The sequence below is a fragment of the Adiantum capillus-veneris genome, chromosome 26, assembly GCF_014529385.1.
Source record: "Adiantum capillus-veneris isolate H3 chromosome 26, ASM1452938v2, whole genome shotgun sequence".
NCBI classification, from domain to species: Eukaryota; Viridiplantae; Streptophyta; class Polypodiopsida; order Polypodiales; family Pteridaceae; genus Adiantum; species Adiantum capillus-veneris.
Genome location: NC_140956.1, coordinates 131,528,260 through 131,540,015, shown reverse-complemented (window position 1 = coordinate 131,540,015; position 11,756 = coordinate 131,528,260). Strand labels below are relative to the sequence as shown.

At 42.4% G+C, this 11,756-nt stretch overlaps 1 pseudogene; it reads left to right on the top strand.

Moving 5' to 3' along the window:
- The first annotated feature begins 10,463 nt into the window (after positions 1-10,463).
- LOC147424218 (uncharacterized) lies at positions 10,464-11,248 on the top strand (annotated as a pseudogene).
- Positions 11,249-11,756: the final 508 nt, after the last annotated feature.

Here is an 11,756-nt window from a genome sequence, read left to right as displayed (position 1 = left end):
CTGAAGCCATCTGCATACCTTGTACATCATGTATATGACCTTTGGGGACAAATGGACCATGATAGCTCATAGATAGTCATCTATCACAAATGATGTTAGATAAGTCCCTTTTGAAGCAAGTTACTAACTTGGGGAAATTAATTGGGGGTTGTTGAGCTTTAATTAAGCCATGTATCAAGTAGAATCAGTATAATGATTTACAAAGCACACAAAAGCTAACAGTGGCAAATGCAAATTTGATCACCTTGATGCAGGAACAAAGGAGTCACCAACAACAAAGAAGAGCAAATACAAATGGTAGAAAAATTGACCTTTGCAGGGTTACATATCTTGTCCTTGATGAGGTGGATCGAATACTAGACATGGGTTTTGAACCTCAAATTAGAAAAATTATCTCCCAGATTTGGCATGACAAACAGGCTTTTTATTGGAGTGCTACTTGGCCTAAAGAAGTTGAAGGTTTAGACATACAATTTCTACAGAATCCTTGCAAAGTTTTCATTGGCTCACAAGATCTAAAGGACAATCATTCAATTCTAACAATTCTAGAAGTTGTTTTTGAGAATGAGAAATACTCAAAATTGATAGATTTGTTGGAGCAAAGTGATGGATGGAGCTTTCTCTATCCATGATCATCAAAGTCAAGCTGAACAAGATTGGGTCCCTTTTGAGTTTTGATCTGGCAATAGCCCTATCATGACAACAAAAGATATTATAGCTTGAGGCATGGATGTGAAGGACATAAAGATCGTCATCACTTATGACTTTCATGGATCACAGTTCTTATTGTGGTTTGACAAAAGTACAAGCAATGGAGCACAAGAAAGCAAAACGACAACAAAGACTGCATCGACATTGACAACTAGGTCATTTTAGGGACAACATGAATTCGGAGGGGGTAGTGTTGACCCGTGGGTCAACATCACGTCACAACTCAACAAAGATTTATTTTTTGAGAGTTATGAAATGTTGTAGATTATGGTTAAAAACATCATTTGTAATGAGTAATTAGTCTAGTTGTAGAAGTAGGGGTGCAATGGCACTTCCAGATTGTACATACAAAGCCATTTTACCCCTTGAACTTTATTTTAGGTTTGACCTATGGTAGCCTTAGTATATAAGGTACCTAGGTCATTTTGTAAACAGAACTTTTATCATAATCAAGTTTTGAAGCTACCGTTGACTATGTGTGAGAGAGGAAGAGAGAGAGAGAGTGTGTGTGTGAGCTTCATCTTGGTGCTACTCCACGCTCACTCATTACATTGGAGAACTTACATGTAAGGACATGGGTCCTATAGGCAAGGCCACCTTTTATCATAATCAAGTTTTGAAGCTACCGTCGACTATGTGTGAGAGAAGAAGAGAGAGAGAGAGAGAGAGAGAGAGAGAGAGAGAGAGAGAGTGAGCTTCATCCTAGCGCTACTCCACGTTCACTCATTTCATTGGAGAACCGACATGTAAGGACATGGGTCCTATAGGCAAGGCTACCGGCATGGCCAGACATTGTGTACGCTAGGGAGAGGCTATAAAATAGTACGGTTGGGTGGAGACTAGCACACACATTACCACCGCCCTTTCACTGAGAACCGAGCTATTTTTGGGAGGAGGCTAAAAGCGGGTTGCATGTGCGTGCGATGCTTTGCTTCTCTCCCATGTTCCACAAACAAAGACGTCTTTGATGTGCAGCAAAAAGAAGGCAGACACAATTTTCCGTGCAAGCAACGCATGGACAGACAGCGACAGTCGATCGTGGCCACCCCATCTACGCCCGCCTTGCTACGCCCCCCAAGGCGGGCGACCAACACAAGCAACCAAGGCAAACTCAATGGCACAGAGGCTCCGAAGGCTTCTATTGGCACGTTGGTTGTGCGCGTAGGAAGGCCCGCTTAACCCTTGCATGAAGGAGGTTTGAACCCACCCCATGAGGGTAAGAGGCCAACACTTTACCATCAATCTATTGACCCTTGTTGTGTATAACAAGGAAAGATAGCCTACTTGTGTTGAAAGGAAAACCAGAAGGAAAGGGAAAGCTTCAAACTTCAAGGAAGTAGCTTCACCCTTCCTTTTCACTTCTTGGACAAAGGCAAGTTTTCCTCCAAAAATTCTTTTTTTTGTCAAGGAGGTAGCTTCAAAGTGAACAAAAGCCTTCACAAAAACGACGGGTTTTTGTGAAGAATCATCAAAGGTATTCTTACAACGAACGAAAAGTGAAGCACTCAAATTCCCACAAGGCGATGTTCACATGCAACGTAAATTATAGAGCATACAAAACACAAAGACTTCAATTTCTCAAGGTACATGTTGCCGGTTTTTTTTTCTCTCTTTGCATTAGTGTGTGTTTACCATGGCCAGTGAGGATATCCCACCTACACACACATTTGATTTTGAGCACGTAGATCAAAATCAGGGCACCATGCGTGCTGCTGACACTAATATGCATGATGATGACGATTTAGGAGATCATGGGCTTGTAGATATGGCTTCTTTCAAGACTTTGGAACATCGACAAAGCGTACTTGAAAGCAACCTCTCTACACTCAATGCAAATTTTACCAATCTTACGGAGTTACTTGTGAAATTTATGAATTCAGAGACAACTCAACGAGCCACAAGTGGCACGGTTCAAGGAAACCAATCTGGCACAACTCAAGGAGTCCAAGAGACAAGTGTTGCAGAAGATGCAGAAGGTAGCAATGCATTACTTAAGAATATCACCATTCCTGAGTTTCACGGGGAAGAACGTAATCGCAACAAGGATGCGGTCAATACATCCTTACACAAATGGAGTGATATTCATAGATTAAGACGCACCCCAGATATAAAGACAGCTATGGAAACAAGTCTCTCTCTTAAAGGCAAGGCCTATAAGTGGTGGATGACATTTCCAATAGATACTCGTCCTCCGTCTTGGGCTGCATTTCAAGCTTCTTTCTCCAAAGAGGGTTTTGACTCCAATGAAGAAGATAAGAATTGGTTAGCATGGGATGCATGCTGTATGTCTGGCCTCTCTCTCACACGATACCTTTTGAAGTATAGGGAAATCATATTAACACTAGAAGATCTAGATGAATTCCAAAAGATACGGGGTTTTAATAGGGGTCTTGACAAATACTATCATCTTTATGTCAAGACCCAACATCCAAAAACTTTGAAAAAAGACATTAGTCATGCGCAAAGATATGATGATGACCAAGAGAGGAAAGAAAATGTCCCCTACTGTAAGAATACTTTTGCTAAGAGAAATGTGGCTAAGAGCCAATGGCAAGGTAGATCTCCCACTCATTCCAAGAGGAATAAGAGACAATCTACCTCTCCACATCCACAAGAGGCTAATAAGCCTAAGCAATCACAAGATACTCCAGGTGAGTCTCTCAACATTGCTGATTTTGAGCATGCAAAGAAACACAATTTGTGTTTTAGATGTCTTTCGGACCAACATAACAAGAAAGATTGTCCTCTTTTTCAAGGCAAAGAAAATACCATGCACATGGTGCAATGCCCCACATTAGATTCATCTCCAAATATTGTGTTGTAGAGGTTCTTCATATGGAAGAAAAGCACAAGTGTTGTGTGCCTGCTTCAATGTGGCAGCCCACCTTTGGCCTCCATGACTTGATTTGCATGCATGGCACTAATTAACGGAGAAAGTGTTCCCATTTAGTAGATGATGGTGCAAGTCATAACTTCTTGAACTATAAGCTAGTCAAGAAATTGAAGCTTACATAGACTCCCTGCTCTCACAAGTATGTGGTGGAGCAGATGTCTGGGAATGATAAAGAAGTATGGGACAAGGTAGTTCAAGGGGTTGAGCTTATTTTTCAAGATCATACGATGACCCTTGACTTCCAAGTTATGAACATGGACCGTGCTGATGTAGTTTTAGGATGAGAGTGGCTGCATGGTTTAGGAAACACATTGCACACTAGTTATGAACACAAATCCTTATCCTTTATAGCCAATGGTAAACATGTGCTTTTGCTTGGTGAGAAAAATATACCATTTGCACCTCTTATATGTACAGTCGAGCTTTCTATTTTGCAGAAAGCAGATTTAATAGATGAAGTCTTTTTGTGTTACTGCTTCTCTCCAAGTCTTGTGAATTCTCAAGAGCAAAGTGCGGTGAATTCTAGTAATGGTATGCAAAGTGCAATGAATTCTTACAGTATGCAAAGTGCAATGAATTCTACTGATAAACAAAGTGTTAACAAATCTAACGATGAATTCTACTGATAAAAAATGTGTTAACAAATCTAACGAGCAAAGTGCTATCAATTTTTATTCTATAGAGCAACATGCAACTGTTGTAAAACAAACATTACAGGAATAACAAGATTCTCCATCCCAGCATAACTTTAGTTTACTTTCTCCTTTTGCACGACAAAAGCTAACTCACTTACTCACGGAGTATAGTGATGTGTTCTCAAGTGATTTACCACCGGGTTTACCCCTTATACGTGATGTGTAGCATGGCATAGATGTCTTGCCAGGCACTAAACCGGTGAGTAAACCACCTTATCGTATGAGTGCTAAAGAAGCCAAGGAGGTTGAGAGTCAACTGGCTGACTGCCTTGCTCGTGGTTTCATTAGACCTGGCACTTCGCCTTGGGCATCACCAATTATATTGGTAAAAAAGAAAGATAGTACTAAGTGCATGTGCGTAGAGTATCGCAGATTAAATGCGATAACGATCAAGAACAAGTATCCTCTGCCTCGAGTGGATGAGTTGTTTGATCAACTCCATGGGGCAAGATACTATACAAAGATAGATCTTCGGTCAGGATACCACCAGGTACGTATTCTACTACAAGATATCTCCAAAACTGCCTTTAAAACACGGTTCAAGCATTTTGAATTTTTGGTTGTGCCTTTTGGTCTAACCAATGCTCCAACTACATTTATGACACTCATGGATAGTGTCTTCCGTACCAATCTTGGAAAATTTGTTGTGGTTTTCCTTGATGACATTCTCATTTATAGTAAGACTGAAGATGAACATATAGAACACTTATTATTAGTGTTTGAACAGTTACGAGCTCACACGTTGTATGCTAAGCAAAGCAAGTGCAATTTCCTTAAAATAGAGATACATTACCTCAGTCATGTGATCTCTTATTCTGGCATCAAAATGGACATTGACAAGGTCGCTGCCATTCTTCGATGGCCACCTCCCAACTCGATTGAGGAGCTTCAAATATTTTTAGGCATGGCTGGATTTTATCGATAGTATATCCGTGATTATGCCAAAATTGTTGTTCCTATGATGGATCAACTTAAAGCAAAAGGTAAGACCTTCTCTTGGGAAGAAGCCCAAAAATGCAGTTTCGAACAACTCAAGGTACCATCCTAGCAATCGTTGACCGACTTAAAGCCATTTGTGGTAGAGATTGATGCTAGTGATAAAGCAATTGGTGCAGTACTTCTCCAGGAGGGAAGACCTATAGCCTTTGAAAGTAAAAAGTTAGATAGAGCTCAACAGAATTATTAAGTCTATGAGAGAGATCTCTATGCCATAATTCACCCTTTATGAAAGTGGTGATACTATTTATATGGTGCCAAGTTTGAAGTAGTTTTTGATCATGATAGTATCAAACGTTTACTACTCAAATGGACTTGAAGGGCCATAAAGCTAGATGGGCCGAAATCCTTCAAGATTATGATTGTAAGCTACGATATCGCAAGGGGCGATATAATGTAGTAGCGGATGCACTAAGTCGGATGCCTCAGATTAATTCACTTGCTTTCACGGAACTAAAGAGTGGATTTTTGGAGTCATTACGTGGCAAGTGTGCACAAGATCAATCATATGCTAAAGTGTGGAGTGCAGTTTTAAAAAGGGATCCCTCACACTCACATGCCTCTGCACTCGCAGATAAAAACTCCAACACACAGAGCTCCACCCCTACTCAGGAAGAGCTTAAGCGATGGAAGAGTTTTTCCATTGATGATGGCTACTTACTCCACAAAGGTAGAGTATGTGTGCCAAAGGACTCAGACACTAGGTGCCAAATCTTATTTGAGTGTCACGATAGTCCAAGTGCTGGTCATCCACGTATTCCTAAGACGTATGTCTTAGTTCGACGGCAATTTTATTGGCTGGGCTTACATCATGATGTTCAAGAGTACGTACTAAACTACCAACATTGCCAAGTTAATAAGGCAGAGAACCTCAAGGTAGGTGGCCTTTTACATCCTTTAGAGATTCCACAAGGTAAGTGGGAGAGTATCTCTATGGATTTTGTAGTAGGACTACCTACTACAAATCATGGCCATGATGTCATTTGGGTAATTGTAGACCTTCTCACAAAGATGGGTTGATTCATTCCCACTAAGACTACGGTTAAGACACCAAAATTAGCACGGCTATTTGTAGAGCATATATATAAACTCTACGGTCTTCCAGCTAGTATCATTAGTGATAGAGATTGAAAGCTTGATAATCACTTCTAGAGAGCTGTTACAAATTAGCATGTGAAATATGCTTAATCTCTGCTAATTGGGGATTATCATCATACAACATTGGCATTTCTTGTGGTGTTCAACCTTGGCGACGATGGCGTAACAAGAGAAGGATTCCCTCGGGGGGTTCACCATTCATTCAGCACCCCCCTATATAATGTGCATTCGTGGCGTATTAAAAAAAAAACCTCTTTTAACATGTTTGAATGAATAAAATGAGCCCTTATTTTAGGATTTTTTTTCAAAATTGAATATAAAACCCCCTTATTTTAATGTATCTCTGTGAAATTGCCTAAGATTTTTACATTTTAAAACCCCTCCTTTTGAACTCATGTTATACATTAATATGATTACATAGTGCACTCCTTGAGAGGATTCTCTCACTTGACTCACTCATCTTCCTTCAACTATTCAACACATTCTACCCAGTGTAAATCTATCATTAACTTTTAGTGATTGCTAACACTAACTAATAACCTACTAACACAAACGTCCACTAGACTAACTTTTAAAAGCACCTTCCCTCAAGCCATGTATATATAGTAAATCTCTCTCTCTCTCTCTCTCTCTCTCTCTCTCTCTCTCTCCCCCCTTAAAAATCTAATTTTACTTTTCTCTACCATCAATAATGCTTTTTCTTGAGCCCACATCCATCACTCAAGCAGACAAAGAAGACCCACAATGTTTTGGTATTAAAAAAAAACCATAATCTTGATTTGTTAGCTTGTAAAATAAGATTACCAATAACGTGAAAGAGAGGGGTCTCCAACCTATAAATAGGCCCCTCTCCTTCTTGTAAATTAGCTATAGTCTCTTATCTTGGAGCTCTTATCTCCAACATCTCACATTGCACCCCAACACTCTATGCGTGAGGAGAGACTTAGGTGTAGCAACCACTTTATGAGTTTCACACTTGGTGTGAGAGAAGCTTTTACACATTGCAAGTGATAGAGTGGGAGCTCAAATTGTATATGTTCCATTATTATCAATAAATAGAGGTTTGGTGCTTCAAAGGCGTGGTTCGTCGTTCAAATCTTCGTCCGTCCACTTGTGCAATACGCAATTTTATGTCCATTGTAAGAGGGTATTGTGGTGAGAGGTCTCCCAAAACCTAAGATAGTGTGTGTGTGTGTGTGTGTGTGTGTGTGTGTGTGTGTGTGTGTGTGTGTGTGTTATAGCAATGTTTAGCATTCACTAAGCATTGGGTTAGTTTTGTACAAGCTCTACGATAGCTTGATAATGAACCATCTCCATTTTCAAGTCACAAACAAGGTATTACACAAGTTTCATTCCTCTCTCTCTTCGCTCCATTTGGTGTGTGTCTTGGTGTGAGATTTCTTGTGTGTGTTTTGTTGCACCTCTTCTTGGTTGTGACAAAATCTCTCTCGCATCCTAGCTCGCATCCCATAACTAGGTGGTGTCTCTTCACTTGTTTGGTTGTGAATTTGTTGTTTTTTTTAATTGCTTGTGGTTTCTCTAAACCCAATTGAGCAGCAGATGAGCCTTGAGGGATGTTTAGAGGTCGCCTCTCTTGTTGCCCGCCCCAGACCGCCTCAATTTTGGTGCCCCCACAGAGGAGGGCTTTGTATTCGTTGTTGTTGTTGCGTATTGCGTGAATGCTTAGCTTTTAGCATAATCAAGTAGGTTGCATGAATCACAAAAACTTGTATGACCTATTTGTTTCCATTGCAAGCAAAAGATGCATATTATTGTTAGCACTAAATCACAACTTCAATAAGTAATTCGTAGAATTTTGGGTCCTCTTTGGTTGGCTGAAATAAACAGTTTAGTACCTATGGAAATGTCCACGACACTAAAATGGGCAACAAAACTCACGATGATAATGTGAGCCGAAGGCTGCTGTAAATAAATAAAAAAAAGTCATGCGATGCAATGTTTTGGTCAATATATATGCCCAGCGTGGTGCCCATTGAGGGCAATGGCCCCAAAAAGCAAAGGCTAGGCCACCCATAAGCCAAAAAGGCATAAAGACCGCCCAAGGGATGCCGTCCATAAGGTCTTAGGCTTATTTGTGTGTGAGAAGAGGAGAAAAATAATGGAGACAGCAAGCATGCAGGTAACGACAATGCTAGGAGGGGAGGTTGAGCTCGTGGGAGCTGATCTCATGCTCAGACACGCCATCAGGCATGAAAAAAAAGTGGATGAGCAGGGCGGGGCAATGCTGTTTCGTGTCGACGGTAGTGCACCCTTACTTGATCCATCCACGGACACGTCAGAAGTCGGTGCATGGAGAATTGGAAGCAAATGGCAGGGTGGTTGAAGCTATACTTGATGCAATTTTCAACGAGTCTAATTGTGATGTGTATGTCAAATGAGATTGGTGACCGAGATCAGCAGTGTCAAGGTTCTTTGTGTGCTTGAGAGAAGCTACATGGTCCTTCACCAGTCGAGCATCATATCGAGCTTGGAATGGCAAATGGTCACGGCTTTCCTTGGTGACAATTACTTCACCCGAGAGGTTAACGGATGATTTTAATTAATGGTGGCCACGAAGATTTAGAGCACTTCTTTAAACAGTTGTGTTTGAAGCTCTGTTTGAAGCTCTCTGTGGGAAGGACCGCTTAAAGAGTCTTATTTTCAACATTTCATGGACGGAAAGAAAAAGAAAATAAACAACAATACTTCGCAGGGAAAAGCGAGCACTGCATGGGGAATTGGTAAAGGGTGGCGGCTATGTCAAGACAGGGAGGACAGTGCAGTTGAACGCGGGTGGCAAGGGAAGTTCGAGTGGAGAAGGAAAGCGGGCATGAGGATGTCATCTGGAGGGAGCAAAGCGGCCAGCCAAAAGCATGGAGATGGGAAGTTAATTGCGACCAGGAGGAGGTGCAGGGAGGTTACTGTGTAAGGGCGACGTCTGCAGGATCTCGGATGGTTGACGTGAGGGAAACCCACTTGCAGGACCGGGTGAGCAGAGGTTGGATCAAGGTAGCACTAGAGAAAAGGTGCAGTACGCTATGGGTGCTCATGTACAAGCGGTTTGTGGGTTTATTGTAGAAGACCATAAGCAGCAACAGGGTGTTGGAGGTCTCCGGTAGGGTGGGAGGTGCATGGCACCTATGAGGTAAAAAGGAAGGACCAACAGCAAGAGAGCCAATCAAGAGGAGAAAACCCTGTGAAGGAAGGGAGCCGTTAGATCAAGGCCAGCCAAATGCAGCAAAAGGGGTGTTGAAGGTCTGAAGAAGGCTACGGACAGGAGCTGGGAATGCTTGATAGCCACAGAATAAGCTGAGAGATACCAAGTGCAGGAGAGTCAGCACTGCAAGCAAAAGGGGGGAGCCGCGACTTGTTGTACAGGGATCACATGAAGCAAGAGAGAGTAGCACCACTTACTATAGGATGTGAGCCACTCTGTGCTGAAGGAAGGTGGCCTTAGCAAGTTAAAGAGAAGGGACGCCGCCAGAGGGTTGGCGGTAAGCAGAACAAAGAGAGCTTGCCAAAATCAATCACGGACTCACCAGGAGGTTACACCAAGGTATACTCTCAAAACTAGTCAAAGTGTCGTGAGCCTCTTTATTCCCACTACCTGAGAAAATTTTATCTCCTCCTTCTCTCTTTCATGCCTATATGTATATGTCGTGTATGCATGAACTTTGAGTACAAGTGTGTAAATGTTTCCTATGCTCATAGCAGTGTGTGCCAATTTGAAAGCTCAAAGGAAAGTGGGTGCATGCAAGGGACTTAATAGAGTTTCGTGTATTGTTTGTTATGGAATTTCCTCTAAGTGGGTATATAGTGCTCTAGAGTAAGCTATCATGACATGATTTGCAATTGGATTGGTGTAGTATGGGTTGGTCGGGAACGAGCAAGGACAATAGTCATTTGCAGATTGGGTGTTTAGGTGTGTGTTAAATAGGGGATAGGGGTGTTGTGGAATCATTGGGTTATAGAGAGGCATTCAGGTTGTGTGATGGGTGTTTTCCCATTTCCCCCTTTCCATCTTGTGGTGTTCCCACGGTCCACGGAGGATCACACTGATCGCTCAAGTGATGGTGTGGTGCAATAACATGGTGCCAGGTTGTGAGTTAGTGTTCTCAGGTGGGCAAGATGCTGAAGATTGGATGTCAGATGTGGAGCTCTGGATGTTGTCGTTGCGGATGGTGACCGGCGAAGACAAGTCAAGGGCAGTACCACTGGTGATGCGAGGGAAGGCCAAAGCTTGGTTCGAGGAGTTGGAAGTTCTTGATCGGCAATCATGGAAGGTGGTTTGAGCTCGATCTATCAGAGACTTCCATCAGAGTAATTCACCTGCAGAAGTGGACGCAAAATTGAAGGTTTTGAAGCAAGATATAAGTGGTGAGTTTGCAACCTTTTTGAAGTAATTTGAAGATATTTGGCAGCAATTAGAAGCTGCTACACAATTTTGAGGCAACGAATACTTCAAATTAGAGAGGTTTTTGGAGTGCTTACATCCCAAGATTTAAGAGGAGTGGAGTTTGCTGGTGCAGAGGCCATTGAGGATGCAGTGTACGTCGCCAAAGTGAAGAGTAGAAAGACGAAGAAGAAGTTGGAGATGGGTTTGCTCAAGCCTAGTGAATATGCAGTTGTTTCGATGACCCCGCAACATGGAGTGAAGGTAAAAGCAGTTCACAGTTGCCGACATGCAGCGATTGCAAGTTCTCCATGGGTATGTTCTATTCCATATTGTGTTTCATGCGTGCCCCCTATGTGTTATACATACATGCCTTCAAAGGAGGATCTCATCAATGAGGATGAAGGGTTCGTAAACGAATATATGCATAAAGAGGAGACAACATATGATGTGGGTTTCTAGGTATTGATAGAGAGTAAAGATCATCATGCAGTAGAGGAGACCAAGCCAACCATGGAAGCGTCAAAGGCTCCAATTGTAGAAGCAGGTACAAAGCTGGAAGTTTCTCAAGTAATGAAGGCAAAAGCGAATGATGTCCAAGATCAAGAGAATGGGCAAGCCTCCTCAAAGCAGCATAAAGAAAAAGATGTAGATATAGAGATAATTTATGGCAAAGAGATACTTGGCGATTCTCTTCTACTGGAAGAGGGGGTAGGTGATAAGTTCCACTCTCCCGGGCAAGTGTTGATTGTTGAAACAGCTCGCTGCTGCTGCTCTCACGTGCTCACCATCACTGCCCACCTCCCTGCTTCCCTTCGTGCTGCCCTGAACCTACCAGCCCCGCCCCATCTCTCCCCCCCCTTGCATTGCCTCGCGCTGCCCTGAGCTGTCCACCACGCCCTTGTGCTGCCTTGGGCCTGCACATCCGCCCTGCACTCCCTCCTTGAACTACCTGTAGCCTGCCCACCAT